The 19,942-nt window shown below is 18.5% G+C and overlaps 2 protein-coding genes across 4 annotated transcripts in view; one reads left to right on the top strand and one right to left on the bottom strand.

The window, feature by feature from the left end:
- The window catches only part of LOC412453 (BRISC complex subunit FAM175B), a 34,089-nt gene extending 14,336 nt beyond the window's left edge, over nucleotides 1–19,753 (bottom strand). Inside the window, exons 1-2 of the mRNA XM_006557581.3 lie at nucleotides 19,520–19,753; nucleotides 18,463–18,575 (exon numbers count right to left, since the gene is read on the bottom strand). The gene's annotated coding sequence lies outside the window, so the exon portion shown is untranslated. The remainder of the gene's footprint in view (nucleotides 1–18,462; nucleotides 18,576–19,519) is intronic.
- LOC551005 (hexokinase type 2) overlaps nucleotides 1–19,942 on the top strand; it is a 51,824-nt gene that overhangs the window by 9,620 nt on the left and 22,262 nt on the right. The window lies entirely within an intron of this gene.

Genomic DNA, 19,942 nt, shown 5'->3' with positions numbered 1-19,942 from the left:
AAGAATTAATGCGGTGAACCTTGAAACTCTTTATTAAAATAAAATATTGGCAGTAGAATTATAGTTACTACTATACTATTGCATTGTTGTTACGTAGTTCAAATCTAGTTTATTCTCGTCGCAAATAGATATAAGCATTTCCATGCATTGACATAATAATTAATCAATACAATCAATTTCTGTTTTTTTATTTATTCAAATCTTTGAAATTTATAAGATTATAAGATACATACGTACTTCTTTCAGAATAGAAAATTTCAATTGATTTAATTTAATTTAAAAATATTTTTTATCAATAATTTATTAAAAATTTATTTCACTGAAGAATTTCACACAAATTTATGATTTTATATTTTTCTTTATTATATTAGTAATATTAATAATTTTCTAAATTCACTTATAAATATTTTAAATGTAAATATATATAAAATAATATGGTAACATATAATATAATATTTATGCTCGTTTATAAAAACTGCGCAATTTGATTTTAATCTTATTTTGAAAAGATAAAAATGATAAAATCTGTAATAGTAATAATCTGAAAAAACTCGATTCATAATAATATGATCCTTTTAATGATTCTTATCTCGTATCACATAATAAAATTTCAACTTTACAATCATTATTTTAGCCGAGTATTTATTAATTTATGATATTTAGTAATTTTGCAGATATATTAAAATAGAAACCAAAATAATTGAAAAAATTATATAAATTAATTCATATTTTATATTATATATTTATTTATTATTATTATTATTTGAATTGAAGTGTATATATTTTATTAATTCATTAAATTTTAATGATATGAATATGTCTTTTTTTTATAATTATTAATAATTGTCTTCTTATAAAATAACAAAAAATAAGATTAATTATTAATATATTAATAAAAAAAAGATAAGTTAATACCTAACAAAAAGTTTTACAAATATATGCAAAAACATATCCCTTTAAATAAGATTAATTTTATAATTTCATCGTTAAATGAAAATTATAATAAATAATTATAATAATTATAATAATAAAAAATAAATTTACTTAAAATTTTTGCTAATAAATTTTAAAATTTTATTTAAGAAATAAGTTATTTTCAAATATGATTATCTATTTATCAGATAAAAATTAATATATTATAATAAATAATAAAATTCTTTATTAGACATTTTATTTCAAATAAAGTAATGCATAAATTGAAAAATACAAATAGAAATATATTAGATAAAAGTAGATTTTAAAAATAAAAATTCTATATGAGAAAGCTATTTTATCATTTTTATTTAAGAAAAAATATATATTTTTACATCTTTATAATGAAATCAAATAACTAAATAATTAAATATCAAATAAAATAATCATAATATTTTAAATAATTTATTCTACAAATAAAAAATAAAAAGTTTTATTTCAACACTTATTTGAATAAAAATTTATTTCATTATCTAATCTTGTTCTATAGTTTATGCCTTTTTCGACGAACTTCAGTTTCTTTCAGGAATGTCATTTCATCAAAAATGATAAATTAATAGAATTCTATTTTAAAAATTTTGAAAATATGGAGCACGGATACGTTCCAGGAGAAAACTGGGTAAATCACAAGATTTTTCAATTCGAGAAATTTTTATAAATATTGAGAGATATTGAGAATAAAAGATATTATTATGAATTTTTTAGCCAGTAACCGTGATCATTCGCAGACCATGTTGCAAGAAATACAATGATGAGCAAATGTGCGCGCCGGCAGTCTCTAAAAAGGCAATTAAGTAATTTCAATCCTTCCTTCCAATCAATTAACTTATTTCTTAATTCTTTATTAAAAAAGAAGAAGAAAGAAAAAAAAAGAACAATAGTGTAAAGGTTATGTTATTAATTCAAACAATTTTTAATTAGATTAATTATAAAATTAATTAAAAACTTTTTTCAAAAATAATCGAAAAATTATTGAATGAATTTTAATGAAATATAAAACATAGAATGTAAATTTTTAATGAAATGTTAAATATTAAGAAAAAGCTCGATTTTCGAGGAAATCGATAATTCGATGTTAAATTTTTTTATATAATCATAATATATGGTTAACTTCATTTATATAAGTGACATAATATCATGGTTTCGATTAGTCCATATTTTTTTGACAAATTTTTAATATAAAAATATGAAAAATACTTTATGGCTGTGATTTTAAAGTGACATTAGCGATAATAATTCTTTGGAGAAATTCTTGGGAGAAAAATGTTTTTTATGAGAGAAATTTATTAATTCTTCATAAGGAAAATGGCTCAGGAGGACACAGCTGAACAAGTAAATATTTTTATATCATTTAATAGCGTTTAAAAAATTATTTGTTAATCGAAAAAAATTTTTACGCTTTTAAAGCGTTAAAATTACTTTCTTTTTTTTTTCTTTTTTTTGAATAGTAAATTCAAACTTATATTTTAATCGTTGTAGACATTCCTTACGTTATTTGTAAAATAATCTATTTTCATTGCAAGCTTTAGAGATTTTTTTCAATCAAATTCTTCGAATTTTTCTCTTTTTTTATATTTTTTAACATATTATTTATATAAATTTGTTATTACATTTAATACACATATTATTTACATAAATTATTACAAAAAACAAAAAAAAACGAATTTGTCATCATATCTTTTGTTTTATTATTTTTTGAAAATTTTTAAAAGAATTCTTTATCAAAAAGTAAGATAGAGATCTTAGTTTTTATCTTAGAATCCAACTATTTTTAATTTCTCTATTAATGTACGATTAATTTATATTTCGAAATTTTTATTTTATTAAATATTTCTATCTTTATTTATTATAATTTTCTTTTCTTTTTATTTAAACAATTTATGTCACGATTATTTCTATCCTCAATTATTTCATTTTTAACTTCAATTTTTCGTTAATTTGATCTAAGGATTAATTTTCTCTCAAATTTATCATACTGTTATATAATATTCAAAAATATAAGATAAAAAATAAAAAGCATACTTTTGTTTGCCAATAATGTCTATAATTAATTTGACTATCTTATCAACAATAAAGATTGTGCAAATAATTTAGTGCACAACATTTAAAATAATTAAAGTAATTAAATTCCATCGTTTAATAATATAGTATATGTTTCCTTTCACAATTATGAGAGATTTTGTAGACGAAGAAGAAAATGCGTTCATTATCGCAAAATATGAAGCTCTCTTGTTCAATGGTAATTAGTCACGTTATAAAGATAAAAATTTCATCATGTGTCGTATATAAATTAGAAATTATGTCATGTTGATTATTTCGAACGTATTTAGTTTGGTTCTCACAAGAGTAGTTTCTATTTAATTTATTTGGCTCTAAACATAATGATATAATGCAAAAACAAAAATGGAAAACGAGATATTTTAATTTTTTTTTTGAAGAATCTTGTATAAAAAATAGAATTATTGAAATTCGAAGAATTCTATTGATTCTTGAAACAAAACGTTCATTTGTAGAAATTGAAGTGATAAAATTTGTTTATTTATTGATTTGAGAATATTATTTCTCAAACACTTATACCATAAATTACAAAAAAAGAAAAAATTAAATTATCAATAATAATATTATTAATATTTCATTTATATCAAGATTTAGATTAATTTTATAAAGAAATTTCTTTTATTTCTAATTTTTTTAATAACTAAAATGAGGATTCTGAATAAAACAAGGATATATATTTATTAATTATATTTATTAATTACATTACTTATATATTTATATTTAGAATATTAATAAAGAGACATTTTTGAAGGCTGTAAAGAACAAGAACAATAAAGAAATAATATTAATATAGAAAAAAATCAGTTAAGATTTATTTATTAAGCAATTTATTTATATGCATTAGATAGAATAAGCTCTATCACACTATTATATTTTGTTCCTGTTTTTGTTCATCCAAATTTAAATTGTTTGCAATTTAATAAATAAATATTAATCGAAATTTTTGTATATTAACTTCTGTCGTTGTTTCAACCTTTAGAATAGATTTTTTAAAAATTTTTTAAAAATGTTTATTTTTAAAAATTTATTTTTAAAAATAAAAAACATTATTTTTAAAAATGTAGTCTAATATAGATTCGATAAAAAATAAAAGATTTACCGTAAATTTTGGATCTGTCGTTTGAAAAATTGCTTAAAAATTGAAATAATCTAATTAATTTATCAATTCAATAATTATTATTTATATTATGTGAAAAAAAATTTTTTTAATTTGCATAAAATTGATAAAATGAACTTAATCTTTTATTATTATCAATTTTATGATTAAAAAAAAAAGTTATATTAAAAATCATTGCATTTTAATTACAACTTAGCGTTCATTTTATAATTTTATTATAAGAGTTCTTAAACTTTGTGTTTTTAAACTGATAATGGAGTCCAAAAGAAAAGTTATCAATTGTAACATAAAAGATATTAAATATAATAATAATCTGATTTATATTGTATTGATTGCATTTTGGAAATATAAATATTTTTATTTTAATATTTATATATTTACTGCAATTTTGAAAATTTTAATCATACCTTACATTTTCTTAATGCAATTATTAAAATTCTTTAATGTTAAATCATTTATTTATATACTAATTCATGAATTGTTTTATTATCACAATATATTCGATTTATTAACCATATTATCAATTATAAATTATTAAAATTTATTACTTATTAAAATCTAAAAGTACTTTTTTTTCGTTTTTTACATTTTGTTTGTCATTAGAAATGTAAAAAATTATGACGATAATATATAAAAAACGTAATTATTCCCTATGTCATTCGTTCAGAGTTTATCGCTGTTTATCATTATTTTTAAAATGTTTAATAGGAAAAAATTTAAAAATACACATATATTATTATATGATCCGCATCTTTAAACTTCATTGTTCCTTCGTTTATCGTTTTAAACATTATTTAACATTTAAACGTGATTTTTCATTTTTATCGCTGGAATGTAATGTTTTATAAATTTTTAATTCTAAAGCACAACTTTCAAGCAATTAATTATTGAAAGAAAAATCAAACTGATTTATATTATTCATTTTTCCTAATCCTAATCTAACATATACTATTCTATAAATCAAATATTTTCAAATTCACCATTCAAAATTCATTTTCATTTTCGCGTTATTTCGTTATTGATAGAGAACAAAGGATTATATAATGAATAGTTCGAAACATTCGTTTATCTTACGACTATTTTACTACTATTAAAAAATATATTTGCGACGTAAAAACATAACTATCGTTAAAAAATATTTAAGAGCTATACGTTAGTTATAAGGAAAATTGCTTTTTTAAAAAATTTCTTGATATATGACGATGCTTTTATGAAAACATTTAAAAATGCAAGCGTGTATATGAATATAAATGCAAAAATATGTAAAATATATATAAAACATAAAAAGGATGAATATAATAGATGAAATTCATAAAATTGATTGTTATAGAAGTTAATTGTAAAATCGAAAAATATTTCTTTTGTATGAGAAAATATTTATAATAGAATATTTTATTGAAACGAATGATTATTTCAAATTTATCGTTAATTTTATTTACATATCTTATTTTTATATTATATATTAATAATAAATATTGTGCAATGATAGGTCAAAGTAAATTTAGAAATTTTTATTTTAAAATAAAATTTTTTAAAAATTAAAAAATTATATTTTAAAACTTAATTAAAATTTTTTCTAAAATTTTATATAATTTCTCAAAGACAATTAATGAATCATAAATTAAGATTTTTCTAATATTTAAGAATTTCGTTCAGAAATAAACGAATTTTATAAATTTCAATTTTCAATTGAAAATTCGTTTCCATCGACCATCTTGTTTTTAATATCAAAATTTATTAAATGAAAAATTTTCGTTGAATTAAAGTTTTTTCAATTTTATTTAATTCAACGAATTGTCGTAAATTCCATAAATTATCCTAAATTATTAAAAAAATGAAAATAATAATTATTTTATAAATTAATACAAAAAATGCCAAATATTCCACGAAAATTTGTCAATCGCATTTGTCAATTTGTCAATCTTTCAGATAATAATTATCATTTATTTCCTTTTTTTTTTATCATAACATTCAACGATTTTGTAATCTAATTTATTACTCATAAAATAAAAATTCTTCCACGTACTCTTTGTTTCATAATAATTTTTATCTTTTCCTGTTAAAAAAATCTTAACAGGAAATTAACAATATTAAACATGAATCTTAATTTCGTGAAAAAATAATATCTATAATTTGTTATCAAGAAAGATATATCGAAAGATTAAATAAATATAAATTATTCTACATATATTCAATACAATTATTATGTTTAGGAAAAGAGATTTTAAATACAAAGCTCATGATGTCTAACGAACGAGAAAGATTGACGTACTGCTGTTGCATAATGATACAAAAAGATACTCACGTGCAACGTGATACTCGGCGTACGTCATGCATCAACAAGTCTAATCGCATAACACAAACATTCTAATCATATCGTTTTCTTCGAATTCATATTAGAATTCTAACATTTCGTTTCATCTTATTTACACGCGTTTTCTTTAATTTATCAGATTTTATGGAACTAATAGAAATTGAAATATCATTCAATATCAATAATAATAATAAAGACAGAAGAAATTAAAATAGAAGTTATTTTAAATTAAAGTTGATAAATTAAATAATGAGAAAGATAGAAACTTTGTTTAAAATGTTTAAAATTAAAAAAAAAAGAAAAAAATCATGGTGCTTTGATTATATTTATATATTCTTATTTTTTTTGATTTATTGTTGAAAAGTGTCCAAGAAATTATTTCGTTCAAAATTTTGCATATAAATTGTTTAAAAATAAAATTGTAAAGAGATAAAAATATTTAGAAATTGTTAATATAATAGTTTTATAAAAGACGATCTCTATTTTATACTCTATTTAATCGTTTATCTATTAAATCGTTTCATAATGTTGTAATAATATTGTTCCAGAAACTCAGTTTTATTTGAAGAGAATTTATTATAAACTATTAAACTTATTTATGCAAATTAAAATTTTTTGTTTAATACGATTAAAAACATGGAATTTAAATAGAAATATATATTTTTAAATATCATAATGAACATTAAATTTTGGACATTATATACATTTCTGCATATTTAAATTATCTATACATGTATCCGCATTTTAATTGAAAAATTAGATAGATAACACGCAATTTTAAGAAGCAATTGATAAACTACAAATCTGTTTGTACAACAATGAAAATTACAGGAAAGAGTAAATAATTTAATTGATATTAATATATTCTCTCCATATTTATTTTTATTTTACATTATATTTTTTGATCGATATTATTATTTAATATAAATAATGTTTTACTTTTTTTATCGCAAAGTTTTTTTAAAATAATATCTGAAATTTTCAAAGACAGAAATTGTATGAATTAACATTTGAAATAGAATTTAATCTAATTATAAAGAAATTTTCTTATTTTTAGAACGATATTTGGGATGATCTAATAACTAGATCATCTAGATTTTAATAAAATTAAAATTTCTAAGAATACCTTTTTCTTGATAAAACTTATTAATCATCTTTATCGTAATAATTCTCTTCGATTTGATTCCAAGAAAGATATACCACAATTTCTATTTCCGTTTCATTTAACTTAGAATTATTTATGACATTTTAATTACTTAAAGGAAGAATAATAATAATAATAATAATAAAGTCCTAAAAGGATTTTTCTTATCTATCAAAGAAATTAAATTGAATATAAATTACGTACTACAATTGTTTATAACGTTCAATAAATTCCAGTTTGTTAAACTTCGATTAATTTAATTGGCGATTCGAATTCTATTCAGATAAAAAAAGCAAAAAATGGCGTGATTCAAAAGCATGAATTGGTTGCACGTCGAGAATGTCGCATTGGAAATGAATTTGCGATTCGATTCTGCTTTAAAATCTATTGTATACTACATAGTTTTGATTTACTGTTTCCTATTTTTCTTTTGTTTTCAAAAGCGTAAAAGCAGTTACGGATTTAAATTATAGACTTTAATTTACAGTTTTTAATAACACTGGATAGTATTAAATTTTTTATGGATTGTAAAATAACAAATGCTCGAGTTGATTCCGATTTAAGCTTTCTGAAATATATCTTAGTATTTTACAGTTTTAATTATTTCCATCTAGAAATATGTATAATTTTATTTATTTATATTAATGATTCTTAATATATACGATATATTATAGTAAATATATATAGTAAAAAATATGTATATAGTAGTACAAGCTAAATGATAAATAAATGATAAATAATAATTTGAAATGTACTGTAATTTTGAAATGTACTGTATAAAACTTTTTTTATTCAAAGGTTTATTTTCAAAATTATTCACTTTAAATTTCTAGATATCTGCAATTGAATATTTTAAAGTATATGGACAGTTTTAAAATCAATCAGTGTCATATTTTCTGAAAAAGACTTATGTTTAATTAAAGAAAAATATTGTTTAAATTTTCAATTGACAAATCAATTAAGTCAATAATAAATTATTGAAATGGTTATTTAATTGATTTGTCAATTAAAAACTTGAATAAAAACACTTTTAAACTATGTAAATTATTTTCAGAGAAAATAATTTACGACTTTGTATAATGCTTTAGTTTTTTTTATTTTACTTAAATTCCTCAATTGTTAATTTCATTTAAATTTTTATTTATAATTACGATTACAAGTTTTAAATATGAATAAAATTTTACAAAAAAATTTTGAAAAGAATTTTTTGCAATGAGTTAAAGAAAATTCCAATAATAACTTTTGTTGATAATCCAATATTTCAAGTTTTGTTTATCAATTAATTACATATTTATTTTTTGAGATTGGTTTTTTTCTAGAAAGTGTTATGATATTTTATATTGATTGAAAGTAATATTTATTATAATAATAATAATTATTATTATTAAGAATACAATTTAAAAAACACAAAGAGATAGAGATACAATTAATTTGATTCTCTTTATAAACAATGAACTAACATATGATACTATATCTTGTATCTTTATACATTTTTTTGTGCATACATTATTAAAAAATTATGTTCTCAAAAATAATTGTATTTTATATATCTATCAAACATTAATCTAATGCATTTATGAATATGCCATATGTTATTTCATTGAAAACTTAAATTCAAAACTATATTATATATAAGTAAATTTTAGAATTACAATATATTAAAAAGTATAATTCAGAATACTTAAAAGAAAATTAATTTCAATAATATTTAAATAATTTAAAATTTATAAATTATATATAATATTTAAAAAAATTATTAATTTTATTAATTTTATTAAATTCAAAAAAAGATTGAGAAATCAAAGTAATTTTTTCAAAATATGAAAGTATTTTATATTTTTAAATAAAAATTATAGATAAGTAATATTAGTTTTGTGATAAACAATATTCCATTTACGTATTTCAAAATAATCTTGGTTTTTAAGTGTATTTAAGATTATATATAATTAATATTAAAAACAGATATAAAAATTATATTAATTTTTTCACGTTATTTTTCTTGAAATATTACATTCATATATCAGTATAAATGTAAGTTTATGAATTATTTTTTGAATTTTAATACTATGATTTTTTTCCATTATACTTATATTAATTTAATATTTATATTCATTATAACATTTCATCAATAATAAACGTACAATTTTAAGTGATAAAAATATAGCAATTAATACAATTTTATTCAATTATAGTTAATATAATTTTATTTTCATATGTTGTTCTTATATATCAAAAAATATATAGAAAAATTTTCTCTTTAATCAATTTTTAATAATGAAAAAATATTTTTTTATATGCTTTTTGTATATAATAAAAAAATGTCATAATATATTAAAATGTTTATCAAAAGGAAAAATTTACTGACTTTAATAACTGATTAAAATAAATACTATATTCTACATATTTGTATATAACATTAAATGTTAAAATTTTCTATTTGTTAAAATTAGAAAAAATTAGAAAAAATTGGAAAAAAAATATAAATATTGGAAAGAAATATAAATATCATAAGATCAAAAAATATTTTAATACGAATTTTAATTGAAAACTTTTTCAATTTATGCACATTCATTTTTGTTGAATGAATAGAAATTAATTTCATTGAGTTTATCACAGGAATGTTAAATATTGCATATTTAAGAAACACGTTTACATCGAATGTCGTTCATAAGTATGAGTTTTAATTGCGCATTCAGAATAATGTTTATGTACAAATCATTCGAAACTTTTTTGAATTTTCAATATACTTTGTTTAATTATTTATTAGAAAACAATTATTTTTCTTACGAAGTTGGGAAGATTTCTTGGAATGATAAATAATCTTGGATATATTTCTTGAATAAATAATGATTCTGTTAACACGAGTTAATTCATGATAAAATATATCTATAATTTTCAAATGTATAATTATCAAATAAATTAACGCTAAATTAGAAATCTGTTTATTTAAATTAGCCAATTAGATTTTTCTTGCTTTATTTTTCTTATCAAAGATTTATTAAATAAAATTGGTTTACTTAACACCAATCTTGATCAATTGAATTTGTTATAACTAGAAATTATATAATTTTTAATAGAATAATTTAATGGCTAGATTGATTTCAATCTTTTATCTAATTCTTGATGGATATTGTCGATCGAAATACTAATATTTCTTATCATTTTTGCAAAAATCACTAATAAAAATATTTTATCATAATTTTGAAAAATATTTATACACTAATAAAAATAATATATAACAAATTTATATCTATTTTATATTAGCTTGATGATTAGTAGATTTGTTTTAGAAAAAAGAAATGAATTTTAATTAACATTTTTATTAACGAAACATTTTATTTTCATCATTAAAAAAATATTTTAATTCTAATGAATTATGGTCAAAATTATAAAAAAGAATTATAATTTACTATAATATATATTTTCTTTTATAAAATTTAAAAAATTATTAAGCTTTGAAAAATAACTTAATTTTGTAATTTTTTAAATTTAATTTTATTATTTAATTTAACGTTTTTTTAAAATGTATAAAATGATTTGCGGAAATACAGAAAGACATTAGGATGACGATGTACTATTCGCGTATATTCTTATATAACTCTTCACATATCTTCCTTGCTCGAAAAATCATTCGATAAACAAGTACAAATAATAGGAATTTGTTGTTTAAATAAATAGATTTTGTTAAATAAATATAATATTCCAACTTACAATTTTCTTACAATATAATTTTTTTAAATTTTTTTTAATATAATTTTAAAAATCTTCTAATTTTAAACGTTTATTTTAAATTCTTTTATTATTATTTTAATATTTATTATTCTATTACTTATCATTTTTAACATTTGTTCTTTTTTATTTTAGTATCTTTATATCTTATTATATTTTATTTATCTTAAATAATATTTTCTTTTTTTTTAGATATATATGTATTTATTATTTTATTATTTATTTGCCACTTTTATTACAATAATAAATATTTTTAATATAATTTCTTATTTATCTTTCTATTTATTTTAATAGCATGATAATTGATATATATTCTTATATGAGTTATAAAGTTATATGACATTATATATAAGATTATTTATCTAAATCTTCTCTTATTTTGAAAATTTTTAATTTATATTATATTAATCTTTAGAGGACCGATTATAGGAAAACAAAATGTTAATTGTAAAATTTCTTTAGTTAGAAGCACTTCTAAATTTGTATTATATGAAACAAGATGGAGACAAAGTGACACTATGATATAACAAAATGCAATGCATGCTTCGTCTAATGCAAATTAAATTAACTATTATATAATAATAACTAATATATATATAATTATATATTACACGATAGTTAATTTAATATTATATAAATATAACTTATAATTATATAATTATACAAATACAATTTAATGAATAAGTTTTAACCTGTTTTCGAACATCAACTTTTGTGTTTATTTTTCAACTTTTAGAATTGAAAAATCTTGATGTTCCAAGAATATATTTACTTTATAGAATTCATAACTTAATTTTTATTCAACATCTATATTATCATTAATATATGTCAAAGGTATTCTCAGTAATAAAATTCCTTATATTAAGGACCAGACGTGTTTCAAGAGAAAATACATACATCAAATTCCAAGGAAATGATTACGTGAGTTTGAACACGTAAGTCGTTCAACCCAAGGCTATTAGTAAAATTCGTGCAAATATTGGCCTCGATCTCTATTCATTTTTCTATTCACTTCCGGTCTATATAATCGTTTAAAAATAAAACAGATCAATACGATGGATTTTATCGTTTTTTACACGATTTCTTCTATTATAATAATCGAATTTTTTGTTGAGATTAATTTTTATTATTAACGTAGAAAAATATCGTTAAATAACAAATTATTGATTATGATATATTAATTTGTGTACATATAGTTAAAAAAAAAAATTGAGTTTGTCAATTTGTTTCTCAATTTTAATGATATTTTTTTTATTACATACTTTGTTATGATTAGATAATGAATATTTATGTATTTAATGAATATTCAAAAATTTTAAAAATATATGCGGAAAGATATAAAATATTCAAAATGAAATAAATATAGGATATTTAAACGGTAAAACAGATTTCTGTTCAAGTTCTATTTTTCTGATCTGTTCATAAAAATTTATATGAGAATTAAGAATAAAAATTATATATATATATTTAGTTATGATGTTTATAATGAAATATTTATAATAAAACGATAAAAAAATATGCATATAATGAAAGAAAAATGAAAGATATAACCTAATAATTTTGAAAAGAATCTGAAAAACAAAAAAATATATTCAATGCACACACGCTGGTTTTAATGAAATTTATAGAAGAGTAAAAAATAATTTTCAAAAAAATAATCGAAATATTTTTTTTGAAAAAGAATATCTTAAGAATCAAAAAATTAGGATAATTTTATTTTCATATTTTTAAATAAGCAATTGATCTAAGCTAAAAAAAAATAAAAAAAAATTTTCATTTAGATAATATATTAATATATTAAAAATTTAAATTTTTATATTAAATTTTGTTAAATTATATAAAATAATAATTTTTAAATGTACATCATAAGAAATAATTTCTAATCCAATTTAAATGCAATATGTGCAAAATAATTGATTACTACTCGAATTAATTTTTCTTTCTTTTTAAAAAATTTCATTAGAATAAAATAATGTTACAATTTTTTTTTTTTTTTTTTGCTTATACATCGTAACAAACTAACTAATAAAAATTCAAATTCATGAAAAATAACACTGATAAATTACACTTTCCTGCTAATCTTAATGATAAATTAAAAATATTTGTAACATTCATTTTCTATTTTATTAAAAAAATTTAATTTTAATAATTTTCATTTTGATCATCTAAAATTTCTAAAGAGATTAAATTTTTAAATTTTTAAATCATTTTATTTATTAAATATCTGGAATATTTTGATTAGTCAAAGTATATTTCTCAAATATTTTGATAAAATTAAATAAACTATCAAAATAAAATTAAATAAACTGTCGAATAGTATATAATCAAAGAATAATTTTAATGTATAATCTGAAATAACTAAATATTTTTGGTAAAAAATATCATTGTTGATATTTAATCGATTTCGATTGAAATTCTCTGAAAACAATAAATTTTTATCAAATCTTGTATATAAAAAATGATAAGTATTGATAATTATTGATAAATTAAATTTTATGAATCGATAATAAGAAGTTTATTTACATTTTCTTATATATTTATATACATTTTCATAAGTTTATAATATTTTTTATAAGAGGTTTTATATTAAGATTTTTTTTTTCTTTTCAATGATTTTGTATGTATATTAATTTGTGTATATATTTTATGAATTAATCGATATTAGTGATATTAGTTTCTATGTAATAAAAATGTAAATTAGAAAAAATATTATTACAATGTTATTTATTTATTATTTATTATCAATTTTAAAAACGCCATTAAAAATATTGATGATTTTAAAAAATACAAATATATAAAAATATATCTTTAAAAATCAATAAAATTTATTAAAATATTTCTTGCATAAAATGTAAAAAAATCTTTTTTTTTTTTAATTAATAAATAATGATTATTGAAATTATTTTGATTCATTTCATTACAAAATTTTGATAAAAATATGAAATTAAAAGGCAAATTTATTCATTAAAAAATAAAAAAATATAATTCGTGTAAAAGTCACCTAAGTCATGCAAATCATGCAAAATTCTTTTAAATTCATAAATGGAGAATTGGAATTTTGAATATAATGAAAAAAAAAAATTTTTTTTAAATTATGCTCAATACATGCAAAGAGAAAACGAAGATGTATGAGAGCACGTTTCAGCTGACCGATTATATTCTTCTGCAGCTGATGATGAAACATTTCTTTGAAGATGAAATATACAAGTTTTCTACTATTTGATTCTTGGAAATCAGTTATATTTCTATACAAGTACTATTTGTAAAATTAGTAGTAGAATAAATCGGTATTATCATGTTGCAATCAAACAAAATGTATATATAGATATAAATAATGAATTATTGTAACTATTATAAGAAAAAAAAATTTTTTAATTTTAAAATTAAAATGTCTAAATAATTGTTTTAACAATTTAAAAAATTATTATAAATAAATAGTAAAAAGTAGAATATTTGAAAAAATATCAAATAAAGTACTAGAAAAAAATATTAGAATTTTATAAATTAAAATTCCTAATCCAAGATTTATAAAATAAAAATTTTGAATTAATTATAATAATTTATTCTTCAATATATATTTTTTATGTTCTACTATATTTATAATATTAAATAAATAATAAATAATAATAAATATAATAATTATCAGATCATAAAATTTTATAATAAAACGAAGCTTAAAAATAATCTATTTCAAAAAATTTTATTCCTGCTTAATATTTACTTTATCGATAAAACTTGAAATTGATATGAATTAAAATATTAAAAGAAAGGTGTGTTCTTTGTGTGAGAGTGGATGATATTATCATTTTATTATTTGCATTAACGAAATTATCTTTATTGATATTACATTCAGATAAGAAATTATCGAATAAAAGCTCTAATATTTTAATCTATTTATCGCAAAAAGAATTTTTTCTGGCTGATTAAAAAAAAAAAAAAAATGACAATTTATCAAAATAACTTTTTCGATTTTTTATCACGATAGAATTAAGTTTTTCTATATCTATCTATTTGTAAATATTTGAGAAATGGAATAACAACGAGATAACATACATGGACCATTCTTTATGTTTATCAAATTTTTTTCGCACGAATTAGAATTATTATTATTGCTTTATTATCTTTATTAAGAATATTTTATATCATTTTTGTGAAAAAAATGAAGAATATAAAAAAATTATATTGTGATATATTAATAAATTTTCTTTTTCTTTTTCTTCTTTTGTATAATTAAATTACATAATTAAAAATTTTTCAATAATAATATATATGATTAACTTTAATTGTCTAAGATTGATATAACATTGAAATGATATTTTGGAAAACAATTTTTAAACAAACTAGTCTAAGATCTATAGACTATTAGCTTTTTTCCAGAAAATTATGAATTATTATTATTATATATACAATATCTCATACACAATTCTCTATATATTCTCTTCATATATAACCAAATCTAAAACGAAACAATGTTCTGTTATCTATTATTAACAAACCAATGCAATCCGTAATTAATCGCCATAAATAAAATTCAAAAAAATAAAAATAACGTAAAAAAGAGAAAATTCGCCATTAAAAAGTCCACGTGTTTTTGGGAAGAAAGTCGCGTTTTTTGTAAGAATGACGTCATCAAGAGAAATCGATCGTACGAGCCCTCGTTACGAACCAATCATATGGCGACATTTGACAAAGCCAGCTGAGTATCGAGTTATCCCTTAAAGTTTAAGGCTCGAACAAGCGCACGCGCAAATACAACCGCGAAGACTTGATGCAATGCAAGTAATTACATGATATTTTTATATTGATTTTCGATTGAACGTTCTTTCGATCAATTACGAATTGCGTTGATATTTTAATTACGTAAATAGATGGATAGAAAAATCTGATGGATTTTACTATAAATGGTGTTATTTTATAAAGAATAATTTACCGAGTCGATTATATAATCGTTATTTTAATAATCTTTTTTTGATCTTTGTGACAGCTATTGAATTCTTTTATCATAAAAAAAAATAATTGATTTTTGTTCAAATATTATGCAGAAGTAATTTTTCGAAACTTCTAAAGATTGGAATTCCCAACTATTTTGAAAAGAAGAATGTCAAGAAATATGTCATGTAAAATGCATTAACATTCCATTCATTTCAAAAAGATTATTTTGTGTTATTACAGAAATTGCAATTTGGTATTATTTTAATGAACTATAATGTTTTTATGCTTTGCCAGAATTTCCTGGAATTGAAAAATTTTTTTTGAATTATATTCAATTATTCAATTATATAATTATTCAATTATTTCAATTGTTAACAACGTTATATGAAATTAATTATTTTATACATTTTTATATAGTATAAATTAAAAAAATGAATAAAAAAATAAATTCTAATATTTGGAAACATTAAAAAATTATGTATTTGTATATTTTGATGAATTGAGCACATTTTATTTTATCAAAATATCTCTTAATGTTTCTGTGAAATTAAAATTATTTGCTAAAAAAAAAATACAATAATAAAATATTGATTTTTATAAAAATTGAATTGAATATAATTGTTTCAAAAATATCATTAAACTATTAAAGAAAATAATAAATTGTAATTTTAAATAAAATGTAAATAAATAATTATCGAATTAGATTATTATTTTATGATTTAAAATTATATTTTTTTATTGAAACAATTTTAATGTTCATAGATTATTCTGCAATTCAATATGTACATATATTATAATTATAAATAGATTTTTTCTTAAATAATTAATCTATAATTTCTTAAAAAATAAATAATATATAATTAGAAATCACTATTAAGAAGATTTGAAAATAACACATTATATAAATTTATTACACAACAATCTAATAAATACTATACTGCAATAAAGTTTCCTAAATTATAATCCCAAAATATCCTACTGCCCTAAAACTTTCTATTTTAAAACACAAAATGAAACTTAAAACTCCCTTTTTCTTATCTTAAACGAATTAACTTTATTCTAAAAAATCTATTTCTATTATATATTTTATCTGCAAAAATTCAAACAAAACATCAATCACTTTATTTTTTAATTAATCCCAATTTGATATTTCTCTTTATTTAAATTATTACAATGATCAAAGTTTTACTTATTTATCAGTACTTGTTTTTATAAATAACTTTGATAAGAAATTTAGATTTGAATCAAGATTTTAATGATAATACAGAATTTCAATGATAATATAGAATTTTTCAAAATCATTTTTTTAGGATTATTTCAATATGATTATTAATTCGAATAGCGAATTATTTTCATTGAAATGAAAACTCGAAGAATCTAAAGAGTCATTTTAAATGAAAAACTATGTTTAAAAAAACATAAACGTCTTTATATCTTCTCTTAAGAGCGAATATTTTGAAAGAAACTTTCTTGCAACTTTCTTTGACAATAGAACAAAAACTTCATTTCAAATATAGCTTTGAATAGTTTGTATTAAGAAAAAAATTTAAGGAATTTTTGTTGTTTTTTCGAGAAAGTAGGTGAAAATTAACATATAAAAATAAATTCAGAAATGAAATTTAAATAACAATTTTAATTTAATCGTTGAATAATGTTGACTTTGAGTGATTAATTCAAAATCATTAATATCTTATCTATAAGCGAATTTCCAAATATGCATCGATTTTAATCATTGATAATAATCATCATTAATTTTTATTATGATTTAACGTGATTATTTGATAGAAATATGATAAATTATAAGAAATAAGTTGTTGAATAAGTTGATATGAAATTTTAACGAATAATTATCTTATTTTTGTATTTATTGTTTATTTTAATTTTTCAAATTTTTATTAATAACAATTTTAATCATTCATTAATTAATAATAATTTTATTTCATGTTATATAAACATATTAATAATATTAATTATTTGAATTTGATTATTAATTTTAATAATTAATTTTTAATATTTTTATTATGATTTGAATTACATATTTTTTAACATAGAACGTTTGACTTTTATTGAAATTCTATTTACATATTATTAAAAACCAATATTTTATAAACAATGATTATATATTTATAGAACATTTTACAATAAGAAAATATTAGAACGAAAAGAAAATTTCAAATAAATTTTATTCTTACTTACGTCATTTTTTGTCAGAAAAGTTTTATTCTAGAATAATATCGTCTGACGAAATCTGCATTCATTTTCAGTTGCACATCTTGCTCAAAATACAAATCAATACGAATTTCGTCATCCTGTTACAGAAAAGTTATGAAATTTTTTTTTTTAATTTATTTTGATATATTTAACAATGGAAAATATTTGATAAACAAATAACAAAAATATATCGATTAACAAATAAAAAAAATTTGATAAAAATTCATTAAATCCTTATGAAAAAATGATAAAAATAATCACTAAAATATAATTTGATAATTTTATTAAAAAAAAAATAATAATAATAATAATAAATTCTAAAAAAGAATTATTATAATTTAAACTAAAAGAAGAAATTTCTTGTGTACATTTTATATAAAATAATAAGATCAAGAAAAATTCTATTTTAAAAGCTTTTTTCTAATAGAAAAAAATATCATTTTAATCTAATAATTAACATCAAGTTCTCATGCATTTACGTCAAGAAACTTATTGATAATCGTGACTCAAACGAATTCCTTAACCAGTCAATTCATCGCAAATAATTTTCAATTATTTCCACTTTAGTTAATATCATTGACCGACACATACAATTTTGAAAATATTGATTTTTTAAAAATTTTTTATCAATATGTAATAAACATTTATTTATATTTATTAAAATTATTAAATTCATATTTTTATTTTTTATTTTTCACATTTTATTTTTCAATCCGCGTATATTTATATATAAATTTAAAATAGCTCTTTTATATTACATTTTTTTATAATTGACTAGGCTCATAATAAATAAAAATATATTCAACGATGATTATAAAAGTATAATATAACTGTATTTAATTATTATAATACGACATAACTCAAACATTTGAATACTTCTATATTTGTATTAATATAATTTATTTTAATATAATTATCAATATATTTATGTTTATAAAATATTATTCAGTAATATCTAAAAATATTTGTTTTTAAAAGAAACTTCAAAAGAATTCTAAAAATTAAAATTGATAACAAAAATTGGCGATTCGCAAATACTTACATTTTTTTTTTTTTAGTTTTGTAACTCTAGACGTAGAATATAGAACTTGTCCCCTCTATACAATAGCGGCTGAATAGTAGACACCTTTTTGCCTCGATATACGCAGAGTCATCCCCACTATTTCCTGAAACTACTTCAAGCGAACGGAATCTCTTATATACATCGCAGAGAGAACCAACGAGTGTCGATGTCTTTTTTATTTCACTCAGACTTATCGTTTCTCACTCTTGTCACGTACTAAACATGCTAAAAATGCGGCACTTTCCAACAGTTAGCTATCTCATTAATAGGCACAATACAATCTCAACACGTGTTCATTATTGAAACGTACTATTGTATGTTTTTATGCAGAATTGTGTGTGTAGAGTAAATACGATGCAAAATTTTCTCTAAAATTATATTCAAAAGTATATTAAAAGTATT

The sequence above is a fragment of the Apis mellifera genome, linkage group LG15 (genome assembly GCF_003254395.2).
Source record: "Apis mellifera strain DH4 linkage group LG15, Amel_HAv3.1, whole genome shotgun sequence".
NCBI lineage: Eukaryota > Metazoa > Arthropoda > Insecta > Hymenoptera > Apidae > Apis > Apis mellifera.
The sequence above is the reverse complement of the archived record's forward strand: the minus strand, read 5'-3'. Positions and strand labels throughout refer to the sequence as shown.